Raw genomic sequence first — 11,149 nt, forward strand, 5'->3', positions numbered from 1 at the left:
GTCTTCTTTTTTTGCACACTACATCTAATTCCTCTTTTGCCCAATTTTACATTCTGCATCTTTGTACTATGCTTTTCATGCATGCTCACATTGCACATCCAACAGAGTATGCTCACTTCATTTCTTTTCACTCTTCTCAACTCCTCTGCATTCAAGACCCATATCTCACTAGCATGCAGCATTGCATCTCTAACCCTAGCATCATACAATCTGTTACTCTTCATCCTTAGGAAAAATATTTTTATTGTTGATAGTAATAGTAGCTCCCAGAACTTTCTCCTTCCTCTTACTCTAACAACTATACTTTCAGTGCAATGACCTTCTTTGCTAATTACATGTAGGCAACAAAAGCTTTCAACTTCTAAGTGAGCCATCTGAGCCTGTAAGAGATTCACTTTCTGCTGAACTCATACATACTGCTCCAGTGCATTTATCACATATGAAGCTTAATTCTCAGATAGTCTGCCAGTGATGCTTCTACATCTCTTGTGTCTATAGTTTACATCAATACAGCATATGGAATTTGAGTTACTCCTTTTCTGCATTTCAAGCAAGATCATTTCCCTGGTTTCAGTGTTTGCCCTTCAGAACAGCTTGACAACCAGTGTTAGTTTGTTTATGTCCCTGTAGCTTGGCAAAAGAGACCAGTAGAATAAGTAGTGGGATTAATTTGTTTGACTAAATCTGGCAATCTTTTGGTATTGGTAGGTGACATCATTCACCCACACAACACACCCTCATGACATAGATCAAGAGACTAGGCTGAATGACAACATCTACTAATACCGGTAGCTACCCTAAATCCGTCTTTGCAGTACCCCAGTATGGCCATTGTCACATGACTGATGTAAGTGAAGGAAAGAAGGTAGGTACATAGGAAGGATTTTTCTTTGAGTTTTATTTAAGTTCTTGAGAGAATTCAAGCTGGTCACTAACAAAACAACAAGACTTTTTGAGTTAAAAAAGTTCCAAGTGTTTGTAAATATTTAGGTGAGTTGGTGTGTTAGTTGAACTGTCAGTACATACACCCAAGTGTATACATCTATTTACATAAAAATCTCAGATGGAGAATTTTGGGAATGTCTTTCAAATCCTCATTGTGCTACTAATAGATTGGATTTAAAGAATCCACGTCAGTTTTCTTTTGCTCTTTCTCTGTATTTCTAGGTTTCTGTGCATATCTGTTGGTACCCTAACCTGATGCACACCTGGTGATGGGTAGAAATGAGAATTCATAGAACTCAGAGTACAAGAGCTGTCAGTTTTGTATTCACCATAAATGTTCTCTGTTTCTTGGACTTCTGTCCAGTCACATCTACTGGGCAGCTGACCCCCACAACAGTGCATAACTTCCACTTCCTGTTCCACAAAACAATATCTGGTCTGTTATGTTTGCACTGACTTGATGCTTTTGTAGTATTCCTTGTTTTGAAAGGTGCAAATACCTGCTGGTTTTCACGTACCTTTCACTGTAGACATCAGGACAGTACGTCCTATGAATAGTATTGTAAATAATTTTTGCAACTATATCATACCTCAGGGGAAGATGGTATCCCCAACTTTATGGCCAGTTTGCAAATGTTTGGACCCCGACTTTATGGCCAGTGTGCAAATGATTGGACCCTGTCTTTATGACCAGTGTTCAATTTTTGGTCCCCGTTTTTATGGCCAGTGTTCAATTATTCGTCCCCGACTTTATGGCCAGAGTTGAATTTCTGGTCCCCGACTTTATGGCCAGTGTGCGAATTTTGTTCCCTGACTTTATGGCCAGTGTACAATGTTTGGTCCCCGTCTTTATGGCCGGTGTGCAATTTTTCGTCCTCGAATTTATGGCTAGTGTTCAATTTTTCGTCCCCGACTTTATGACCAGTGCTCAATTTTTCGTCCCCGTCTTTATGGCTAGTGTGCAATATTTGGTCCCCGACTTTATGGCCAGTGTGCGATTTTTCGTCCCCCATTTTTTGGCCAGTGTTGAATTATAGCTCCCCAACTTTATGGCCAGTGTTCAATATTTGGTCCCCGTCTTTATGGCCAGTGTGCAATGATTCGTCCCCAACCTTATGGCCACTGTGCGATTTTTGGTCCCCGACTTTATAGCCATTGTTCAATTTTACGTCCCTGTCTTTATGGCCAATGTGCGATTTATGGTCCACGACTTTATGGACAGTTTTCAATATTTGTTCCCCGACTTTATGGCCAGTGTGCGACTTGTGGTCCCCGTCTTTATGGCCCATGTCCAATTATTCGACCCCGACTTTATGGCCAGTGTTCAATATTTGGTCCCCGACTTTATGGCCAGTGTGCGATTTGTGGTCCCCGTCTTTATGGCCACTGTGCAATTATTCGTCCCCGACTTTATGGCCAGTGTGCGATTTGTGGTCCCCGTCTTTATGGCCACTGTGCAATTATTCGTCCCCGACTTTATGGCCAGTGTGGATTTCTGGTCCCCGATTTTATGGCCAGTGTGGATTTCTGGTCCCCGATTTTATGGCCAGTGTGCGGATTTTGTTCCCTGACTTTATGGCCAGTGTTCAATGTTTGGTCCCCGTCTTTATGGCCACTGTGCGATTTTTCGTCCCCGAATTTATGGCCAGTGTGCGATTTTTAGTCTCCCGTCTTTATGGCCAGTGTGCAATATTTGGTCCCCGACTTTATGGCCACTGTGCGAATTTTGTTCCCCGACTTTATGGCCAGTGTTCAATTTTCGGTCCCCGTCTTTATGGCCAGTGTTCAATATTCGGTCCCCGTCTTTATGGCCAGTGTGCAATTATTCGTCCCCGACTTTATGGCCAGTGTTGAATTTCTGGTCCCCGACTTTCTGGCCAGTGTGCGAATTTTGTTCCCCGACTTTATGGCCAGTGTTCAATTTTCGGTCCCTGTCTTTATGGCCACTGTGCGATTTGTGGTCCCCGTCTTTATGGCCAGTGTGCGATTTTTAGTCCCCCGTCTTTATGGCCAGTGTGCAATATTTGGTCCCCGACTTTATGGCCAATGTTCGATTTTTGGTCCCCCATTTCATGGCCAGTGTTCAATTATAGGTCCCCGACTTTATGGCCAGTGTTCAATATTTGGTCCCCGACTTTATGGCCAGTGTGCACCGTCTTTATGGACACTGTGCGATCTTTGGTCCCCGAATTTATGGCCAGTGTTCAAATTTTGGTCCCTGACTTCATGGCCAGTGTACAATTTTTGACCCCCGACTTTATGACCAGTATTCAATTTTTGGTCCCCGACTTCATGGCCAGTGTGCGATTTTTGCTCCCCCATTTTATTGCCAGTGTTCAATTATAGGTCCCCGACTTTTTGGCCAGTGTTCAATATTTGGTCCCCGTCTTTATGGCCAGTTTGCGATTTGTGGTCCCTGTTTTATGGCCAGTGTGCAATTATTCGTCCCCGAATTTATGGCCAGTTTTCAATTATAGGTCCCCAACTTTATGGCCAGCGTCCAATTTTTGGTCCCCGACTTTATGGCCAGTGTTCTCTTTTTGGTCCCCGTTTTTATGGCCAGTGTGCGAATTGTGGTCCCCGTCTTTATGGCCACTGTGCAATAATTCGTCCCCGACTTTATGGCCAGTGTTGAATTTCTGGTCCCAGACTTTATGGCCAGTGTGCGAATTTTGTTCCCCGACTTTATGGCCAGTGTACAATGTTTGGTCCCCGACTTTATAGCCAGTGTTCAATTTTAGGTCCCCGTCTTTATGGCCACTGTGCGATTTTTCGTCCCCGAATTTATGGCCAGTGTTCAATTTTTGGTCCCCGACTTTATGGCCAGTTTAGAATTTCTTGTCCCCGACTTCATGGCCAGTGTACCATTTTTGGTCCCCGACTTTATGGCCAGTGTTCAATATTTGGGCCAGTGTGCGATTTGTGGTCCCCGTCTTTATATCAGTGTGCAATTATTCATCCCCGACTTTATGGCCAGTGTTCAAATTTTGTTCCCCGACATTATTGCCAGTGTACAATTTTTGGTCCCCGACTTCATGGCCACTGTACAATTTTTGACCCCCGACTTTATGACCAGTATTCAATTTTTGGTCCCCGACTTCATGGCCAGTGTGCGATTTTTCTTCCCCATTTTATTGCCAGTGTTCAATATAGGTTCCCGACTTTTTGGCCAGTGTTCAATATTTGGTCCCCGTCTTTATGGCCAGTGTGCGATTTGTGGTCCCTGTTTTATGGCCAGTGTGCAATCATTCGTCCCCGAATTTATGGCCAGTTTTCAATTTTTGGTCCCCGACTTTATGGCCAGTGTTCGATTTCTGGTCCCCGTCTTTATGGCCAGTGTGCAATATTTTGTCCCCGACCTTATGGCCAGTGTGCGATTTTTGGTCCCAAATTTTATGGCCAATGTTCAAATATAGGTCTCCAACTTCATGGTCAGTGTACAATTTTTGTCCCCGACTTTTCGGCCAATGTGCGATTTTTGGTCCCCCATTTTATGGCCAGTGTTCAATATTTGGTCCCCGACTTTATGGCCTGTGTTCAATTATAGGTCCCCGACTTTATGGCCAGAGTTCAATATTTGGCTCCCGTCTTTATGGCCAGTTTGCGATTTTTGGTCCCCGACTGTATGGCCAGTGTTCAATATTCGGTCCCCGTCTTTATGGCCACTGTGCGATTTGTGGTCCCCGTCTTTATGGCCAGTTTGCGATTTTTAGTCCCCCGTCTTTATGGCCAGCGTGCAATATTTGGTCCCCGACTTTATGGCCAGTGTTCAATATTTGGTCCCCGACTTTATGGCCTGTGTGCGATATGTGGTCCCCGTCTTTATGGCCACTGTGCAATTATTCGTCCCCGACTTTATGGCCAGTGTTGAATTTCTGGTCCCCGACTTTATGGCCAGTGTGTGAATTTTGTTCCCGACTTTATGGCCAGTGTACAATGTTTGGTCCCCGACTTTATAGCCAGTGTTCAATTTTAGGTCCCCGTCTTTATGGCCACTGTGCGATTTTTCGTCCCCGAATTTATGGCCAGTGTTCAATATTTGGTCCCCGACTTTATGGCCAATGTTCAATTTTTGGTCCCCGAGTTTATGGCCAGTGTTCAATTTTTGGTCCCCGAATTTATGGCCAGTGTTCAATATTTGGTCCCCGACTTTATGGCCAATGTTCAATTTTTGGTCCCCGAGTTTATGGCCAGTGTTCAATTTTTGGTCCTTGACATTATGGCCAGTTTAGAATTTGTTGTCCCCGACTTCATGGCCAGTGTATAATTTTTGGTCACCGACTTTATGGCCAGTGTTCAACTTTTGGTCCCCGACTTTATGGCCAGTGTTCAAAATTTGGTCCCCGTCTTTATGGACAGTGTGCAATTATTCGTCCCCGACTTTATGGCCAGTGTTCAATTATTCGTCCCCGGCTTTATGGCCAGTGTTCAATTATTCGTCCCCGGCTTTATGGCCATGGTTGAAATTCTGGTCCCCGACTCTATGGCCAGTGTGCAAATTTTGTTCCCCGACTTTATGGCTAGTGTACAATATTCGGTCCCCGTCTTTATGGACACTGTGCCATTTTTGTTCCCCCATTTTATTGCCAGTGTTCAATTATCGGTCCCCGACTTTTTGGCCAGTGTTCAATATTTGGTCCCCGTCTTTATGGCCAGTTTGCGATTTGTAGTCCCTGTTTTATGGCCAGTGTGCAATTATTCGTCCCCGAATTTATGGCCAGTTTTCAATTATAGTTCCCTAACTTTATGGCCAGTGTTCAATTTTTGGTCCCCGTCTTTATGGCCACTGTGCAATTATTCGTCCCTGACTTTATGGCCAGTGTGCGAATTTTGTTCCTCGACTTTATGGCCAGTGTACAATGTTTGGTCCCCGCCTTTATAGCCAGTGTTCAATTTTAGGTCCCCGTCTTTATAGCCACTGTGCGATTTTTCGTCCCCGACTTTATGGCCAGTGTGCAATTATTCGTCCCCGACTTTATGGCCAGTGTGCGATTTTTCGTCCACGACTTTATGGCCAGTGTTCAATTTTTGATCCCCGACTTGATGGCCAGTGTACAAAATTTTGGTCCTCGACATTATGGCCAGTTTAGAATTTGTTGTCCCCGACTTCATGGCCAGTGTACAATTTTTGGTCACCGACTTTATGGCCAGTGTTCAATTTTTGGTCCCCGACTTTATGGCCAGTGTTCAAAATTTGGTCCCCGTCTTTATGGACAGTGTGCAATTATTCGTCCCCGACTTTATGGCCAGTGTTCAATTATTCGTCCCCGGCTTTATGGCCAGTGTTCAATTATTCGTCCCCGGCTTTATGGCCATGGTTGAAATTCTGGTCCCCGACTCTATGGCCAGTGTGCAAATTTTGTTCCCCGACTTTATGGCTAGTGTACAATATTCGGTCCCCGTCTTTATGGACACTGTGCCATTTTTGTTCCCCCATTTTATTGCCAGTGTTCAATTATCGGTCCCCGACTTTTGGGCCAGTGTTCAATATTTGGTCCCCGTCTTTATGGCCAGTTTGCGATTTGTAGTCCCTGTTTTATGGCCAGTGTGCAATTATTCGTCCCCGAATTTATGGCCAGTTTTCAATTATAGTTCCCTAACTTTATGGCCAGTGTTCAATTTTTGGTCCCCGTCTTTATGGCCACTGTGCAATTATTCGTCCCTGACTTTATGGCCAGTGTGCGAATTTTGTTCCTCGACTTTATGGCCAGTGTACAATGTTTGGTCCCCGCCTTTATAGCCAGTGTTCAATTTTAGGTCCCCGTCTTTATAGCCACTGTGCGATTTTTCGTCCCCGACTTTATGGCCAGTGTGCAATTATTCGTCCCCGACTTTATGGCCAGTGTGCGATTTTTCGTCCACGACTTTATGGCCAGTGTTCAATTTTTGATCCCCGACTTGATGGCCAGTGTACAAAATTTTGGTCCCCGACTTTATGGCCTGTTCACAATGTTTGGTCCCCGTCTTTATGGCCAGTGTGCAATTATTGGTCCCCGACTTTATGGCAAGTGTGCAATATTTGGTCACCGACTTTATGGCCAGTGTGCGATTTTTGGTGCCCCATTTTATGGCCAGTGTTCAATTTTAGGTCCCCGTCTTTATGGCCACTGTGCGATTTTTGGTCCCCGTCTTTATGGTCAGTGTTCAATTTTCCGTCCCCGACTTTATGGCCAGTGTTCAGTTTTTGGTCCCCGAGTTTATGGCCAGTGTGCAATTATTCGTCCTCTACCTCAGGGCCAGTGTGCGTCTTGTGGTCCCCGTCTTTATGGCCAGTGTCCAATTATTCGACCCCGACTTTATGGTCAGTGTTCAATTTTTGGTACCCGACATTATGGCCAGTGTTGAATTTCTGGTCCCCGTCTTTATGGCCAGTGTGCGATTTTTGATCCCCGACTTTATGGCCAGTTTAGAATTTCTGGTTCCCGACTTTATGGCCAGTGTGCGTTTTTTGTTCCCCGACTTTATGGCCAGTGTGCGATATTTTGTCCCCGACTTTATGGCCAGTGTTCAATTTTTGGTCCCCGACTTCATGGCCAGTGTACAATTTTTGGTCCCCGACTTTATGGCCAGTGTCCAATTATTCGACCCCGACTTTATGGTCAGTGTTCAATTTTTGGTACCCGACATTATGGCCAGTGTTGAATTTCTGGTCCCTGTCTTTATGGCCAGTGTGCGATTTTTGATCCCCGACTTTATGGCCAGTTTAGAAATTCTGGTTCCCGACTTTATGGCCAGTGTGCGTTTTTTGTTCCCCGACTTTATGGCCAGTGTGCGATATTTTGTCCCCGACTTTATGGCCAGTGTTCAATTTTTGGTCCCCGACTTCATGGCCAGTGTCCAATTATTCGACCCCGACTTTATGGCGAGTGTTCAATTTTTAGTACCCGACATTATCGCCAGTGTTGAATTTCTGAGCCCCGTCTTTATGGCCAGTGTGCGATTTTTGGTCCCCGACTTTATTGTCAGTGTGCAATTACTGGTACCCGTCTTTAGTGCCAGTGTGCAATTATTGTATACGTATGAATAGGTGAGCGTGTGTGTGCATATATGTGCATGTGGAGGTTTCTGTGTGTGTGTATGTGTATGGGTGTATGTGGGTATGTACACATGGGTATGCGCATATGTATGTGTGTACGTACACGCACGTGTTTGTAAACAGGTGTCTGCACGCTAGCAGACGCTTATGTAAACGCTCACTTTAATTACCTCCCCTCACCCACCCGAATAACTCCTTGACCACAACCTTTAGCATCACATCAAAGACACCCTCCCTTTATATTTCTATGTAAACTACCGTTCTAATGCCTCTAAAGTCCGTGGAATAATATCGGTGACCCCGTCGTAACTCTATGTAAACAAACCTTCTCACTGTCACTGACCATGTAACACCTCAGCTCGTAAGTTACCCCATGATTTCGTTTTTGTCTTGCTACTTAATGTTTTATTATGTTCTCCCTTATGAGAAACAAGTGATAATTCCAGCTACCCTTTCGTTTTTTTGTGAAATGGCCCTCACTTGCTTCGAAACATATATGTAAGGACTGACCATGTAACATCTTAGCTCGTAAGTTACCCCACAATTTCGTTTTTGTCTTGCTTCTTAATGTTTTATTATGTTCTCCCTTATGAGAAACAAGTGATAATTCCAGCTACCCTTTCTTTTTTTTGCTCCATTTGTTGTTATTATGCATATACTTATATATTATTTGTATTTTATTGAAGGAATTCCCCGTTCTTCCTATCAAGTTCACAGGTGCCCTTAACTCAGTCAGACCCATTAAACTTCACTTTTATGCATCAAATGCATCTATTTTCAGCGCACCTGTTCGAGTTTAGTTGATACAACAGAGACAATGCTTTTATGAATTTCATAAAATGCGTTAAGGCAGTAATTATTATATTGTCTAATTTAAACTCGAAGAATGTTTTGTGGATTTTACACAATCCATAAATACACAAAAACAAAACAGGACGAGACACCCAATCAACTGTTTAATTTATTCTTACCCCTCCTCCCATTTCGTTAAATCTCACTTGACACAGAAATACCCGAAGTCGTCCAGTTATATTGTTTTGTTTGCAACGTCCTGTACCCAGATATGCATATATATATATATACAGGTAGATGAGGGTATGTACATGTATATATGCATATACTTGCCTATTCCCCTTCTATAGTTGATTAATTTTTTCCTTCCCAGTATTTACAGCTAAGGCTACCTCGCATCACCAACTGCTTAGCCATAGATCTGACCTTCTTCTTATGAGCATGTGTTTTGTTATTATTATTATTATTATTATTTCTCAGCTAACACCCTATACTTCGGTTTTACACTGATTAACGCTAACATAAGGATACTAATATATAACAGTGTTATATGGAGTGTAGGATATGTTCGTCTGAGTTCCTTGTTTCATTGTTGTCTTGTGAGACTGTCGAAGTAGAATGTCATTGATAGATATGGCGGACTTGTTTATTTACAACGAACTTCGGTGAGTGCTTTCTTTGTAAGTAATTGAATAATTAATGTAATAATTAAATTGTACAACTCGTCTTTTCTCTGTGTGTGTGTATACTTATGCATACATACAAGTGTGTGCAAATATATACAAGTGTGAGTATTGGCGCGTCTGTATATAGACAGGAATGTATGTATATAGACAGGCAAGCAAGTTAAGGCGCGCGTGTGTGAGCACATGTATTGGCGAAGGTCTCGATATGTGGTGTGGGGGGAGGGTGCTTGTGTTTGTGTGTATTTGCGAGAGCGGGTGGGTACACATAAGCAAATGTATGTATGGGTATATATGGGCGCACACATACGAGCACCGATGTATAAATGTAGCTGTACATGCATATATACAGGCATGTGTGTGTGTGCGTGTATACGTATGAATAGATGAGCATGTGTGTGCATATATGTGCATGTGGAGGTTTCTGTGTGTGTGTGTGTATGTGTATGGGTGTATGTGGGTATGTACACATGGGTATGCGCATATGTATGTGTGTACGTACACGCACGTGTTTGTAAACAGGTGTCTGCACGCTAGCAGACGCTTATGTAAACGCTCACTTTAATTACCTCCCCTCACCCACCCGAATAACTCCTTGACCACAACCTTTAGCATCACATCAAAGACACCCTGCCTTTATATTTCTATGTAAACAAGTGATGAGAAACAAGTGATAATTCCAGCTACCCTTTCTTTTTTTGTGAAATGGCCCTCATTTGCTTGGAACTTTCATCGACATGCGTTTTGCTCCATTTGTTGTTATTATGCATATACTTATATATTATTTGTATTTTATTGAAGGAATCCCCGTTCTTCCTATCAAGTTCACAGGTGCCCTTAACTCAAGTCAGACCCATTAAACTTCCCTTTTTCCCACCCCTTTTTCCGAGATAACACTTAACCCCTCTCCTTTTCATCTCCTAATTATGTGGTTACCCTGTTGTCCCTTTCTACCTGAAAACGACACGACAACAGCTGATAAAAGAAGAGAGATAATTTGACTTCACTAATTATTTCAGAAGAGGTGCGCATTGCCTAATTACTAAACACTCAAATGGTTCAGTGTTTTTAATTCTGGTGACTTTCGCTTATTGGCGCCTCAAGAGATGTTCTTGATCTGCGCGGGATTTGGCTGCTATTTCTTGCTGTGGAAGACAGATGCCTAGAATCTGCGCAGGATTTGGCTGCTATTTCTCGCTGTGGAAGACAGGTGTCTATGATCTGTGCGTGATTTGGCAGCTGTTTCTAGCTATGTAGATGTCTCCAACGACTAGGACTCTAGAGCCTCAAGAGATTACTTTACTTGCTGTTAGTTTCAACAACAACCACTGGCTTCCAGTCCGGCTATTTGCAGAGACTGAATTAGTGGTTAACAGTAATCCAGGTGTCCTGTTTCTATTACTCCTTCCTTTACCATTTGTAGTCACCATGTTTCTTATAGAAAACCTTTGAAAGACCACCCATACTACCTTTACACAGAAACTTAAGTAAGATCAATATTTCTAATACACAGTTTGTCAACATCAGTTGCTGAGATGTCCAGAAGAAAATGAAACAAAGTGTTTCGGCCAGAAGCAACTCAAGTGGAGGTCTCCGATGAAATTTCCCAGCTCGTTCAGGTATGGTAGTATGTTATTGCAATTTGCAATTCGTTTTCTTTCTGAATGTCAAGTTTTATTGACTTCTCTTTCTT

General features: G+C 43.2%; 1 protein-coding gene across 11 annotated transcripts in view; it reads left to right on the forward strand.

Moving 5' to 3' along the window:
* Positions 1-11,149, forward strand: part of LOC106872250 (uncharacterized) — a 56,628-nt gene that overhangs the window by 21,553 nt on the left and 23,926 nt on the right. For 2 of the 11 annotated variants that reach the window (XR_016242483.1, XR_016242478.1), the window contains exons 1-2: positions 9,374-9,453; positions 10,970-11,075. The gene's annotated coding sequence lies outside the window, so the exon portion shown is untranslated. Of the gene's footprint in view, positions 1-8,090; positions 9,454-10,969; positions 11,076-11,149 lie in introns of those variants that run through there. The other 9 variants (XR_016242479.1, XR_016242476.1, XR_016242485.1 and 6 more) reach the window with 9 other exon arrangements.

This window comes from Octopus bimaculoides, chromosome 7 (genome assembly GCF_046866305.1).
Source record: "Octopus bimaculoides isolate indiv1 chromosome 7, ASM4686630v1, whole genome shotgun sequence".
NCBI lineage: Eukaryota > Metazoa > Mollusca > Cephalopoda > Octopoda > Octopodidae > Octopus > Octopus bimaculoides.